The 14,243-nt window shown below is 37.6% G+C and overlaps 2 long non-coding RNA genes across 2 annotated transcripts in view; both read right to left on the bottom strand.

Moving 5' to 3' along the window:
• LOC128311158 (uncharacterized) overlaps positions 1-14,243 on the bottom strand; it is a 136,734-nt gene that overhangs the window by 101,074 nt on the left and 21,417 nt on the right. The window lies entirely within an intron of this gene.
• Positions 4,346-13,229, bottom strand: LOC128311159 (uncharacterized). The gene is made up of 2 exons (XR_008289217.1): positions 10,216-13,229; positions 4,346-4,538 (listed from the first exon to the last, which is right to left on the bottom strand). It is a non-coding gene; the product is annotated as an uncharacterized LOC128311159 (long non-coding RNA).

Here is a 14,243-nt window from a genome sequence, read left to right as displayed (position 1 = left end):
AAATTATCTTAATTCCTTCTTCATATGAAAGATATTTATATAGGGTATAGATTTTCAGGTTAACAGTTACCTTCTTAAGCACATTAAAGACATCATTCCATTGCTTATTAGTTTTCATTGCTACTATGAACTCATCTGTCAGTCCTTTTTTAAAATCTGCTTTTCTGTTGTTTATTCCAGGACTTTTTCCCCCTTTGTCATGATTATATGTAAATAACATTTTATTTACCTTACTAAAGATATGCTAGGCTTCTCTAATCTCTAAATTAGAAATGTCAGTAGTTCTGGAAATTCCTAGTTATCATCTATTCAAATATTACTGCTCTTTCATACCCTCATTCATTTCTTAACTTCAACAACTCCAACAGTAGACCTTCTCAATGTCTGCCTTGCCTCTTGGCTTCCTTTCTGTATTTCATCTGCTGTCTCTTCATGCTCCATCCTGGATAATTTCTTCAAAAGTTTCTTCTAATTCTCATTATCTCCTGGATTATATCTAATCTGTTTTTAAATCCATACTTTAAACTTATAATTATTTATCAGATTTTTAAATTCTAGGAATGTTAATTTTAAAAATATGCTGCATCACTTATTTCTTGCGGATATTTTCAAACTTACTTCTTTAATCAAGCAAATGTAATTGTTTTATAATTTTTCCAGTAATTCCAGTAACATTTTTGTCATTTTTCTTTCTATTTTTATTTTTAATTTCCTGCCAGTTCTTGCTCCTGATTTTTAGTTTCCCTGGATGCTTAGAAATCTTTGACTTTGTATTCTCATTTTACTTGAAATTTATTTTTATAGAAGTATTTTGAAGCCTATGATAATGATATCTTTCCTAGTCAGGGTTTGCATTACTTCTTCCATCTGCTTATTGTTATTATGAAGGCTAGTACTACTTTAATGAGCTTAATCTCGTGTGTGTGTGTGTGTGTGTGTGTGTGTGTGTGTGGTGGTTTTTTTTTTCTTTTTTCATAAGGGAATACCCAGTAATTGCAAATCTGTTGGTAAATCCATGCAAGAGCCACCTTATTTTTGCCTTACCATTTTCTGATGCTGCATTCCTCAGAGTCCCAACTGAATTTGATGATTGCACAACCTACAAGAGCTCTGGGTTTGATTTCTCTCCTCTCCTTTCCTCCAAGGCTAAATTTCTCAAAATGAAAGTTGACATTTGTCAGTTTTGGCAACTGCCTTCAGTGTAAAATCAAACTTTGCTTTTTGCCTATCTCTTGAGTTACATCTTTTTCCTACAATTTTGGCCTTGTAAATCTTTACTATGTTCTATCAGTTCTTTCACACTTCATAAAAATGATCTTTAAATATTTTATCCATAATTTTTATTGTATTCAGCAGAAAGACTGATATGAGTATAACCTAACCTCATATTAGAAACAGAAGTACTACAATTATGTTCTTCATAAGTTAACATTATTAGTCTCTTGTCTTCTTGCCATAAATACTTCTCCAGGTGGTTTTTTGCACATCTTTACTTTTATAGTTGTTTAGCAGTGGAATAGATCACTGCTTCGTGAGTGAATGAACTGTGAAGCCCATGAGAAAATCACTCACTGATAGGCTTTAAGAAAGATTATAAAAAAGATTCCTATAATAAAAGATTGAACTAAATTACAACACTGTCTAAAGTGCTATCTAAATCAACAAATGTGGGGATTCTCTTTTCTCCCTTAAAATATGTTTTCAACAAATTATGTTTTCTTGTTAATACATTCTGAAAAAGGATCCACCTATTACCCCTCTATTGAATCAATATTTCTGCTTGATTATGTTTGTCATTTTTTAATATTTGTCTTAGATTTTTTTACATGGGCAAGCCTTCCTCCTTAGCTATGTTTTAAAATAAGGAATTGCTTTTACATATACCTTTTTAAATATCTCCAAATCTCTGTCCATTTTTTTCTTGCATGTTAGTAGATATCTAGAAAATGCTCAATTTTATTTGAGTTGAAAAAAATTTATAATAAGACATTGATTTTCTATGTGCTTTACATGCATTATCTTATATAATCCTCGTGACAATTTTATGAGCTCTAAGTTGTTATTATTTCCATTTTATAGATGACAAAGTTAAGGAATATGAAGTACCTAGACCAAAATTAGGAAGTGGTGGAACCTGGGTGTGCTTTCAGGATGTCCGACTGCAGGACTCCCATTTGTAACCACTGCACGATATGAAATTGTGGAAAGTGATTAACAGCTTATAAATAATTTCAGGATAATAAAAAGAGAAACAATGAAAATACAGTGAGTAGTCAAGAGCTAGAAGGAACCAGCCTTTTTGGCAATGGGATGAAAACAGTATCCTATATTCCTTGCAGTCAATACTCTGTTCTCTGTGTGTGTGTGTGTGTGTGTGTGTGTGTGTGTACGTGTGTGTTGATGGTTATGTTTGTTTCTTTTAACAATTTTTCTTTGAAAAATTATGTTTCCTCATTCCCTTGTCCTCACCATGTGAAAATAGTCATGCAGGAAGACCCAGTGCCCCTCCCTGGCTGCTGCAGTCCCACTTCCTCTCCCTCCCTGGTTTTTCGGTGCAGTTCCAGCCCTTCAGCATGCTCTAACCTTGACAGCACTGACGTCAAGAATTGAGGGAGTATGCTGAGCCAGACCCAAGCAGGCGGGTTTTGGCTACCAACATTTCCTCTAGAAGCTGGCCTCTTTCTGGCTTAGGCATTCTTCCCCTTCCTGGCCTTATTCCTCCTTGCCAACCAGCCCTCCTCTGCTTATACATCATGTGAACCTTTCCTAAGCTTGTGATGTTCTTGCCATCTGTATAGTCAGCATCTATGTTAAGAGTTCTCTCACTCTAGGAGGTTTAAAGAGATGGCAACCTACCCCTCTCTACAAACATCAGAGTACCATTTTGTTGCACATCCACAAGCCAAGGTTTGCCATGATTTTTCTCGACCACAGGCATATTCCAGTGAGACCCTGATTGGCGGAGAATGAGTGAAGGGTCAGTGTGGGTGCTCTACCATCCCAAATTACCACTAGCAGTGTGTTCCTATCATTCAGGGATACTCCAGAGCCCAAACTGAGGAACAGTGTAGCAACTTTGATGTCCAAATCCTACACCATCCTTTCAAAGTGGGACTTGGTGGATACCCAAAAGATCAAAGCCCTGTAGATTTAGGATAGTTCATGAAAAAAGCAGACTAGCTACTTCCGGATTTGGGCAGAGGGTAGGAGGACTTGGTAGGGGAGAGAAAAGGTATTGTTCAGGATCCTACAATGTGCATTGTTTTGTACCACCACCTTGCATTATCCTTTCTTACTCTTTAATCTTGCTGAAAAATTCGAGAAGATTATAAGTGACTATGTGAAGGGCAATATTATTATCATTATTATTTCTTCTTTTTCCTGCAAAGGCTAATTCAGCACCAACTGTATAATCTCATAAAACTATGGGATGTTAGACCAGCTGGCTTCTTTACATCTAATTCAACCCCCTACTTGACAAGTGAGAAAAAATCCAGCTCAGAGAAAATAAATGACTTTGCCAGAGTCACATGATTTCCTTATGGCAGTGTAGGTAGATAGGAGCATCCACACCTGTGTACTCCAGACCCAACAGGTGCTTGTTGTAGGTCTGATATCAGAAGGATTAAGCATGTGAAGGACTGCAGGCCCTAAAATGCTGTTTCCTTCCCACAGTGACTGTGGACGAATAGCACTTCACTGGTAGGCCATGGTGGCTTTTCGTAAGTCTGCCTATCTATCCTTGAAGTGGATAACTGGGGAAATAATGTCTTTGTGTCCCTCATACCTTTTCAGTATGGTCTAGAAAAATTCACCCATAATTTGTTCAAGTGTCTGCTTCTCAGAGAAGCCTTGTCTAATGAATCTTCTGAAACAGCAGTGTTTGTGCCCTGCCTAGTCCTCTTCCCCTCAACACTCAATAATTGGCTTATGCTGCTTAATTTTTCTCCATAGCACCAAGTATCACCTCACATGGCATAGATTTGTTTATTTTTTGTTTTTGTTTCTTTTTCTTAAATGACAAAACCCAAAATAGGGAAGATGCTTGTGAAGAACTCAGAAAATTTTCCTGCTACTGCTATGGTTGTCTAGTGTTGATTTAAAATACTATAGGGAAAAGAAGTTCTGATGAGAAGAGGGTAGGTATGGGGAAAGAGAGAATAAACGTAAAGCAGAACGTAAAGCAACAATGTAAGGTAAAAGGGGACATCGGACTTGCTCACTAGGAAAGATCTGAATGGGTAACCAAAGAACAGAGACAAGGAAATAGAACATTAAACAGAGGGTAACTATATCAGCTATTTATTGCTACAATCATGCTGTATAACAAACCACTCCCAAACTCTGACTCAAAACAGTAAAATTTATTGAGGCTAGGCTCAGATGGGCCCATTTACATTTCTGGAGGTCAGTTAGCTTTTGGCTGATTTAAAATGGTCTCATTTAGGACAACTGGGTAACATGTCTCTGTCCCTCCTGTCCCAACTTCCAGCAGGTTATTCAAGGCATGTTGTCTCACGGCCGTGATAGAGGGAACACTGAGTGAGCAAGAGAAAACATACAAGTCACTTAGGGTATAGACAGAACGCACACAACATAATCCACAACTGGCCCAGGCAAGTAACAGGGACGGAATCTAGGGGTAGGGATATAGACCCCATCTCTTGAAAGGGAGAGCTTCAAACAGTGTACATAGAGGGAGAGGTAAAGAATTGGGTTTTGATTACAGTTTACCAGAGCAACCCTGGAGCTCTTGTGGCACAGAGTGGGGAACATCTCTGGTTCTCTGTAGTGCCTATCCTTGAAGGTAGGAATGCTCCCCAGGGTACCTGGATTTTTGAAAACTCTGATTCTGCATTTAACTAAACATGCTGTATGTATGTATAAACAGAGTTTTCAAAAATTTAAGTTTCCTGGGGAGTATTCTACACACATGCGCGTGTGCGCACGCGCACACACACACACACATTACTTCCTTTAACACTATCTTACAGCCCCTCATTCAAGTGTATTCTCCAAAGATGTTGAGTGGGCTTCAAGCCCAGTGAAATGGTATCATAAGGAAAATGTAACTTGGATCTATTCTGGCAACACCACAGAATAACATGAGGAACCAATGTATATATGGGTGAAGGGCACTCTATCATCTCAGTCTCCAGAACTCTTCTGGGGTCTAGAAGCATTTGCTTTCCTCTTAGGTTCCCTGCTCCTGAACCTCCAACAACCTATAACAAGCCTATTTATTTATTAAAGAGACTGTGACTATATTGACCCAGAATCCCAGATGTCCTTTCAAGACTTTGGGGAACAGACCCAGTCATTCTTTCCCTACTTCAGTGAAGTGGCTGGCATCAGGGTACACCCTGGATGTCCTTCTGGTATCCTTATAATCAGGCCAGAACCCAGATAGACCCCACCATCCAGACATTGGCATTCTTTAATAGTCCTCAGCTTGGTGTAGAGATCATCATTATTTAGAAAGGAAAAAACTTCATGTGGACACCTCTGTCTCCTCTCTGTAAGTGTATTATTCTAGGTGCAAAATAAACTATAAAAAAATGAAAACCAAAGGCTTGCTCATCCCCTATGACTCTAGAGGGGAATTCCAATCACACAGAGAACACCCTGTCCCTTCCTCCCACCTTTTCCACCCAACAGAGGAGGAGGAACTAGCCTTGGGGAGGGAATTGTTTTCCTGTTCCACTGTCTGTAAGCACATTTTCCAGATCATTCCTGACTTTTCAATTTCAGAAAGGTCCACTCTAAATGAGGCCTAGTGTTGGACCAGATTCATGATGTACTTCCTACTTCTCATAGGTAAAATGTTTATCAGCCTGAAGGGAAATGGCAAATGCACAGGGCAATAGAGAGAACATGCACAATGTTGGCTGATAAACAGAGTTTTGTTCATGGCAGCTTTGGGGGCAAGCAGTTATTTTCCATGGGCTGTTATCAACAGGAAATCTAACTGTAGTTAATGCAGCAGGAGATTTTGGCTAGTCTCTTGAAATGAACTTTTGAGAGCCCTTAAGATAACTGTCACTCACCTTCCAGACTCATTAATCATTGACAAGGTGAAGCTATCCAGTTAGGAGGAAATGAAGAGGGGGGTGTTGAATACATGTCAAACAAATCACACTCTCAAGCTAGCACCAAACTCAAGAAACTCCATGAGAGACAAAATGTAGGCTAATGTGCCAGATTAATACTAGCACAGTGACTGTGGCTAGGAAAGAAGAAGGAATTGAAGAGTAAATAAATACCATGGTTCTGAGATCAAAAACTTGAAACCTTAACTCTCACTTCTCTTCCCTTTACTCCCATCTCCAAAGAGAATATATTACCCTCCCTGTCTGGGGGAAATAGAGTGGGAAGGTGAGGGAGACACAAAAAGAGATAAAGCTATAGAATCCTGTGTTCCTAACTTCCTTAGAGACCAAGGTAGATCTTGAAAGACTTAATTTTTCCCCATTAACTTTTATGAAGCCTGACTTGGCTGTAATGTTTCTTAAATGCCAGCCAGTTTCCAGCCAGGATTTTCCAAGTGCATCTAATTGCCCACTTTATCACAGGCACTATCAGGTAAATGGCGTTTCACCTCCGCTGGGCCTGCCTAAGGTTGACACCCAGGACTTGTCAGGCAATGGATCACAGAGCCAGTGTGGGGCCCCTTGCACTGCATTCCTGCATGAGGGTGACAGTAAATTATGACATCTGCCAGGAAGATCGGAACACGGCTGTGCTACCGGATGCATCTAAGCTACACAACCAGGAAGGCTTTTAGGATGTAATTGGAAATGCATCTGAGAGCTCTTAAAGGGACAAAGAGCCTCTTTCTCTGGCAACAGTGGATCAGAGATAAACCCTGGACATTTGCTTTTCTCTTTGATGACATTTAATGACCTATTTTTATGTTTGCATACATAATGCTACCTGGCAATTATAAAGTGCCCCAGCATTCAAATTGTGCTTCTGTCCATCCTCTCCAGACCCTTAAAGACACTCAAATAGAAAAGTTCATCATGCCCATAAGTTTAGGATAAAGAAACTGTGGTGGAGCCATGCTAGGTGACTTGGCTTGGGTCAAAAGAAACTGATACAAAGTGTGCCATTGCAGAGGTCTCAAATATAGGTCTTCAAACCCCTCAAAACAGCCTTCTTCAGTTTATCAAGACATTTTCTACCTTCTTCCTTTCTAAAAGTCTTTTTGTTAATTGTAACTTTAGAAGTACGGGGTTATATATTTGTACACGTATGCCTTTTAAACTTAAATTTGTACAGGACTAACACTGAAATGTGATATCGAAAAAGACAAAACAGACAGAAACAAAACACTAAAACCAAAATGGAAAAAAAATCATCTCTTAACTAATTAAACTAGATTTTTTTAAAGGAGCTCATGAGAAGAATAAATGAGGATAAATGACGGAAGCATGAAATTATGAATGCAAACAATAATTTATTAAAACTTTCAGTGGAATAAGTTGATGTTACAGACAAATTCTACACAAGATGGGAAGGGTAAAGATGTGACTTGAGACATTTTGGGACTTGGGAACTTCTTTGAGTTTGCATCAAAGACTTAAGGAGGCAGCAGAGCGAAGAATCTAAGCCTGACATCATTTGAGATACAGTGCAGAAGACGTTTTTCATTTCAGTGAATTTTTATAAGACAAATACCCAGCTCTTAAACATACAAATAAAAAAGGAGGTGGTTGTAAGTGTAGATACCATAAATGCTGATCTAAAATGGTGACTATATACAAATTGTCCATTAGCATCCCTGCTTGTAAATGAGAGACTTTTGCCTTATCAAGGCTACACAGAAATTTTATGGTGCAAAGAGACCAAGATTTGGTTTGATTCTCAACATGGTGACTTATTTTGTGATGAGCCTGTGCAAGTCCTATAACTTCTCTGTGCTGAATTCTCTGATCTTAAAATATAAGTGGGAATATCTAGTTTGTGGGGCAATAATGATTAAATGAAAAATTGGGTGTAAGAGCACTTTGTAAACTAATAAAATGCTATTATTTTCATCTGAAAAGAACCTAGTATTTATTGAAAGTTATGCTATACCCTTCAGGATTGAAAGAAAAATGTCAGTACTGATTTTATTCCACATTAAGTCACCATTTATTGAGTACTTGGCATATGCAAGGTTCTGGTGCCCTCTAAATAGAATATGACATGGTTATGAATACTAGAATGTTAAATTCGTCTAGGTCAAAACTACCATATATGTATGCATGTATTTCCATTCCTTTCTTCCAACGTTTATTGAATAATTTATTAAATAAATTTATTTATTTAATAAATAAATTCCCAGTCTACAAACTGCCAGTCCACAAACTGCCTTAAGAAATTTACAGTGGCTGATGTGTGTATGCATATGTGCACATATGCACAAATAAGCAGATATTACATTGTGACATGTATTATGACAAAATAATTTTATGAGTCTGTCTTATGATAAAATTTTCTGGAAGGAAGTTTCCAAAAAGTTTAATATACACACTTAGTTCTACACCTGGAACTATTTATACATAAATACCATTTTTTAATAATAATAGCTCAACATATAATGGCTGGGATAATGTTTTTGCTCACTGTAGTTTTTGGCAATATCAGAGGTAAGTAAAGAGATGGCTAACTTAAGTGACCAGGAAATGAAAAGCTGACATGTCATCATAAGCAGGAATGACTGGTAGAATGAGGCTGGTTCGCCATAATTAGAAGCAGTAAATTTCTAGAAAAAAATATGAATGGATGTGGCATCTTCTAACCTTCTTACATCACAGTCAATATTTCAAAAACACTAATACTACCTATACTCAAATGCTTGGTGGATGTATTGAAGTAAAGAGGTATTTTGGCTTTTTTGTTTGCTTGTTTGTTTTTAATGATTCAGTGGTTTCCTTGACATTCACTCTCAAGCTTGAATTCTGAAGTAAGTAACTGAAACCTCCTTTTTTCTCTCTTCTATTAGTTAAACCTTTCCAGAAAGAGATGTTATCATTGTTTCTGACATAGACAGAAACTACATAATAAATATAATTTGTGTAAATCAAGTAAAAGATAATTATAAATATATTTAATAAGTAATATGTTTTGTACTTTATTATAAACATTCATTTGTTTGAAATTTTACTAAATAATTATTTGTCTGCATTCTTAAGATACATCATGGGCATTATTTTCACGTTAAACATGGGCTTCCCTAAAAAATCCTGTGAATCCTGTCATTTAGGAGCCTGGAATTTCATTGCCAACATTCCACTCCAGTCCACAACTGCTGATGTCCTTCATTACAGTTGTTAACACATCACGAAAAACACAATAACATAACCAGAATGGACTCTTCAGTTTTTCAAGTGGTTTAAAAAACATTGTCCTTTGATTCTTTTATGAGGATTCCATAATTTCTTGGGGTTTTCCAGCTGCTTTTTGATCACTGGTCCTGCCAGCCTCTCTTCCCAGACAAAAACTGGGACACTTGATGGTGGTTGTGGTGAATTAATAAGGAGAAAAAATAAACAGAAGGCCCTTTTCCCATGTGTTTTTTTTAACTTTGCAAATCTGTTCACTGTACAGTTAATTTGGAGCTTGCAATGCAGGAACTCTGTCTGGCTCTTCTAATTCATCATTCCCTTCTGATGTTATTTCATCCTTAGAGAGTCCACAAGTGGAACTCACAGCAGGCAAATGAATAGATGGTCCTCTCTCCAGGTTCCCACATTCTTCTAGGACATTTGGGTAGCTGGATGCAAAGGCAAAGCAAAACTTTCTAGGATTTCTACCATCCAATCCCATAGGTTTGATATCTAAATTAGTGGTAGGCAAACATTTTCTGTAAATGGCCAGATAGTATATGTTTTTGGTTTTGCAGGCCATATGGTCTCTGTCACAATTACTCAACTCTGCGGTCATACCATGAAAGCAGCCATAGATAATACATCAACGAATAAATGTGGCTGTGTTCCAATAAAGCTTTATTTATGGACACTACAAATTGAGTTTCCTATAATTTCATGTGTCTTAAAATATTCTTCTTGTGTTGATTTTTTTCCCAACAATTTAAGTCTGTGAAAGTATTCATAGCTTGTGGGGCCATGCAAAACAGACAGTGGCTAGATCTGGCCCACATGCAGTAGTGTGCTAACCCCTGATTTAAATTATCGGTTCTTCAAATTTATGTCTCAAGCCAGTGCTTACCTTTTGGATCTCACAGTTCATATCTCTACGTATCTGTCCCTTGAACACCTTCAGCGCCCAGAATGGAAATTGTGATTCTCTTCTCCCATTGCTTTGTTTGCCCAGGTTTTATCCATCTGAGAAAAATAGTTTCACACCTACAGCTAGAAAACTGCTAACCATTCTTGAGTTTTCTTTTATTGTACTCCATATCCAGTCCATCACTAAATTCTGTGCATTGTGCTTCCACAACTGATCTCAGATCTGCTTGACTCTCTCCTTGTGCTCCAAGCTACTCTCTCCTATTAACTGGATTCCTTTAATAACTCCCTTATTGAAATCTCTCCTTCTCTGTCTTTCCTGTTAGCTAAGTCATTGGAAAATGAGTTGTTTTCACTGTTTCTGAGGTGTATAGAAATTGTGTCATCAATACTGACAGTATGTTAGGCAAATTAGAAGTGTCTACATCTCCCTTCTCTCAGTGCATTTTGCTGTACAAAATCTGAAGTGAGCTTGCTAAATCATTAGTCATGAAATCACTATGATGGCTGTCCTTTTCTCTGAAAAATAATCCACACTTCTAATTGAATTCTTCAAGGTTCTACCTGAGACAGATTCTACTTTCTCCTCCATCTCTTCACCACCTCTGATCAATCTCACCCTTGTTCATTCAGCACACTGGCCTTCTTTCTGATCCTGTCCTTTCCTGGCTCCACACTTTTTCCTCACTCTTCTCTCTAAGGTAATTTTTTCCTAGTTCTTTGCCTGGCTGGCTTACCTTCATCCTTTAAGTTACAACTTAATTATTACTTCTCCAACTGTCCACTTTACCCAAAGTAGGCATCTCCATCTTCTTAGCCTTGATGACTTTCTTTATAGCCTATATCCCAGTATTTAACAGTTTTGATTGTCCTTTTTTAAAAAAAAAACAGTTCACTGTCTGTCTTCCATATAGAATGTAAGTGATATAAGGGTAGATCCTTATCTATGGGGTTCACTATATCCAAAGGCTCAGTCAAGTACATAGCAGCTGCTAAATAAATGACTTAGTAAATGAATCTGTCAATTTAAACCTGTAGCATCACTGTTAGGTGTATGTCAAAAAGGTTTTTTTATGTTTTATTTTAGGGAGAGAGAGCACGAGTGGGGGAGAGGGGTGAGGGGAGAGATAGAGATAGAGAATATCAATCTAAGCAGGCTCCATGCTCAGCACAGAGCCTGATGCAGGGCTCAATCCCACAATCCTGGGATCATAACCTGAGCTGAAATTAAGGGTCGGATGCTCAACTGACTGAGTCACCCAGGCGCCCCAAGTGTATGTCAGTTTTTAGTTGATATATAAGTGACATTTGGAAAAATGGATCATGGCATGTTTTCATTTTATTTTTAAAGGTTTTATGCATTTTTCAATTTATCTACCAAAAAATATGAGTACTTTTGTTAGTAGAAGCAACAGAAATGAAAATATTAAATGGAAATCCCATCCTGCTAAAATTTTTGTCTGTAGTTATCTAATTCATGTTCTTAAAATCTGCATAGTTACACTGGAACATAGAAAATATTCAATGTCTAAGGTAAGTAGAGAAGAGTAGTACACTACCAGGAGGCTGTCCCAGAAAAACCATTAAGGATCAATTTATCCCTCAAGTGGAGCTCTGGGGAAGACATGGGAGGACTTTGGTTGAGTAACTACGTCTTCTCTGTTGAATCACATCTCTCTCTAACCGATTCTAACTGCTTTTTCAAAAACATCATTTAATTTGAAGGATGATTAAGAAGTGATTTTTAAAAATGTGCATGGATAGGGGCTATGGCATTGGTTGAAATACTGTGTCTTTGTGGCCTATATAATGTGAACCTCTGAGCCCCGATTTCCTTCTCAGAGTCCAAGGATAATTTCTCATTATACTCTTATTTTGAAGACTTGGAATATATTTATAAGCACCTGGCATGAAATACGACACAGAAAAGGTATATATAAAAATAAAGTCTCAGTTTGTGTGTCATAAATACTAGATTTTAAAGGAGCAAGCTCCATGAAATGTCTTGTATGTTTGTAATAAAAAGAAAAAGAAATTTGGCTTGGGGAGGATTTGGGCTATTGTAAGTTCCTGAGATGATTTTTTTTCCCACTATGTTCAGAATCCTTACAGATATATAAGATAGTATTTACCACATTATGCTGCAATAACCAACAGCTTCTGAAATCCAGCAACAAAAGTTTGTAAATGTTTATTTCCTGTTTATTTTATATTTAGGTTGTGGTAGATGCACATTAACTGTGACCCTGCTCCACATACATTCTTCATCCCAGAACCTAAGGAGAAGAAGCAGCCTTTCCTTGCTACATATCTTTCTCATTGCAGAAGAAAATGAAGACAGTTGAATCGTACATGACTCAAAACTTCAGACATGGTATGTGTTACTTCGCTCACATTCCACTGATGAAAGCAAGTCACACAGGCAGAGTGGTATCACTGAGCCAGGGAAGTCGTTCCTCCAAGGGAAGTCCCTGAAGTTCACATGGCAACACATAAGAGATTTATGATTCTCCTACAAGAGGGGGCTGAATAATTGGTTATAATAAAACAATAGACTTCCCCCCCCCCCTAAAATTTAAAGGAAAAAAATAATTAGAATGCCCTCTAGAGCTGGGTGGACATATTTCCTCCACCTGAAATAAAACATTGCTTTGTGGAGCCAATGGGATATTTAGCATAATAGAAAATGCTGATTTTTTAAAAGAGCAAATGAAATAACACAGTCTAAGAATACAGTTTCCAGTGACTGATATGGCCTTAGCATGACTGGTCAAATAGGTGGATTTAATGTTAGATGGATAGGTCTGGGCAATACTGATTATCACTCTCCCAGGGCAGCAGGCAAATTCACAGAACCACAGTAAGCATGATTGCATTGAGCCTCAGACTAAAGGATTTACAGTCTCCCTTAGTCCAACTACAATATATTGGTTAAATACTCTGCCAGAGTTTATTAGATTCAGGCTACCCCGAGTTGTCTGTATTATTAGCTAGCAGACTCAGTCATCAGTAAACAATGGGAAACCCTCTTCCCCCCCCATATTGTTTTTCCACCATAAAAAATAACATATTTCAGCTCTCCAAGAAACTAGCACTTTCATTCTCATTTTTAAATTGAGAAACTGATATTGAGGGAGTGAGTCTTGTCCTCCAACTCTCAGCTGGTAAGAGAAAGACCAGGAAGGTGCCCTGGATTCTTCATGAAGACCAGTGTACTAGTATGGCTTAGCATTTGAGTTTCCATGTAATTCCACAGTGGTGGAAACCTAAACAGTTTTATTATGAAGAATTAACAGATTTTTGCACAGAGAAGAATTAATCAAAATAGTTTCTTCCCTCCAGAGCTTAACACACTCATTTATAATTGTTTTTGTTGTTGATATGGTTTGTTTTTTATTTTTAATTTTTTTAAATGTTTATTTTTGAGAGAGAGAGAGAGACAGAGTGCAAGGTGCGGGGGGAGGGGGAGGGCGGTGCAGAAAGAAAGGGAGACACAGAATCTGAAGCAGGCTCCAGGCTCAGAGCTGTCAGCACAGAGCCTGATACGGGGCTTGAACCCACAAATTGAACCAAAGTTGGAAGCTTAACCAACTGAGCCACCCAAGCACCCCTATGTTGTTTGTTTTTTAAAAAATACTTCCACTTGTGTGGATAATGCAGTCACTTTAGGCCGAGCTGGTTCAAACCCTTAATTAAAAATGGGCAATTATTAAAATGACAATTGAAACCTAACTGACTTCTTAATCAAGTTTAATAGTAGTTTACAAAGCAAATTAATGATTTTCTTCAGTAAAAACATTTGAGTCAGTTGTGCACATGGATAAATGGTAAAATTCATTTTATGTTAGAAGTATGTATTTTTAGGCTTGAACAACCAGAAAAGCAAGAAAATACATGTGGGGTATTTGTCTTTTTATGCATACAGAAAAAAAAATAGCAAGGATTATATCTGAAAACTAAAGGTCTCTCTCCCTTGTTTTTAGCAACCCAGTTAACTTTGCTAGAGTC

This window comes from Acinonyx jubatus, chromosome A3 (genome assembly GCF_027475565.1).
Source record: "Acinonyx jubatus isolate Ajub_Pintada_27869175 chromosome A3, VMU_Ajub_asm_v1.0, whole genome shotgun sequence".
Taxonomy (NCBI): Eukaryota; Metazoa; Chordata; class Mammalia; order Carnivora; family Felidae; genus Acinonyx; species Acinonyx jubatus.
The sequence above is the reverse complement of the archived record's forward strand: the minus strand, read 5'-3'. Positions and strand labels throughout refer to the sequence as shown.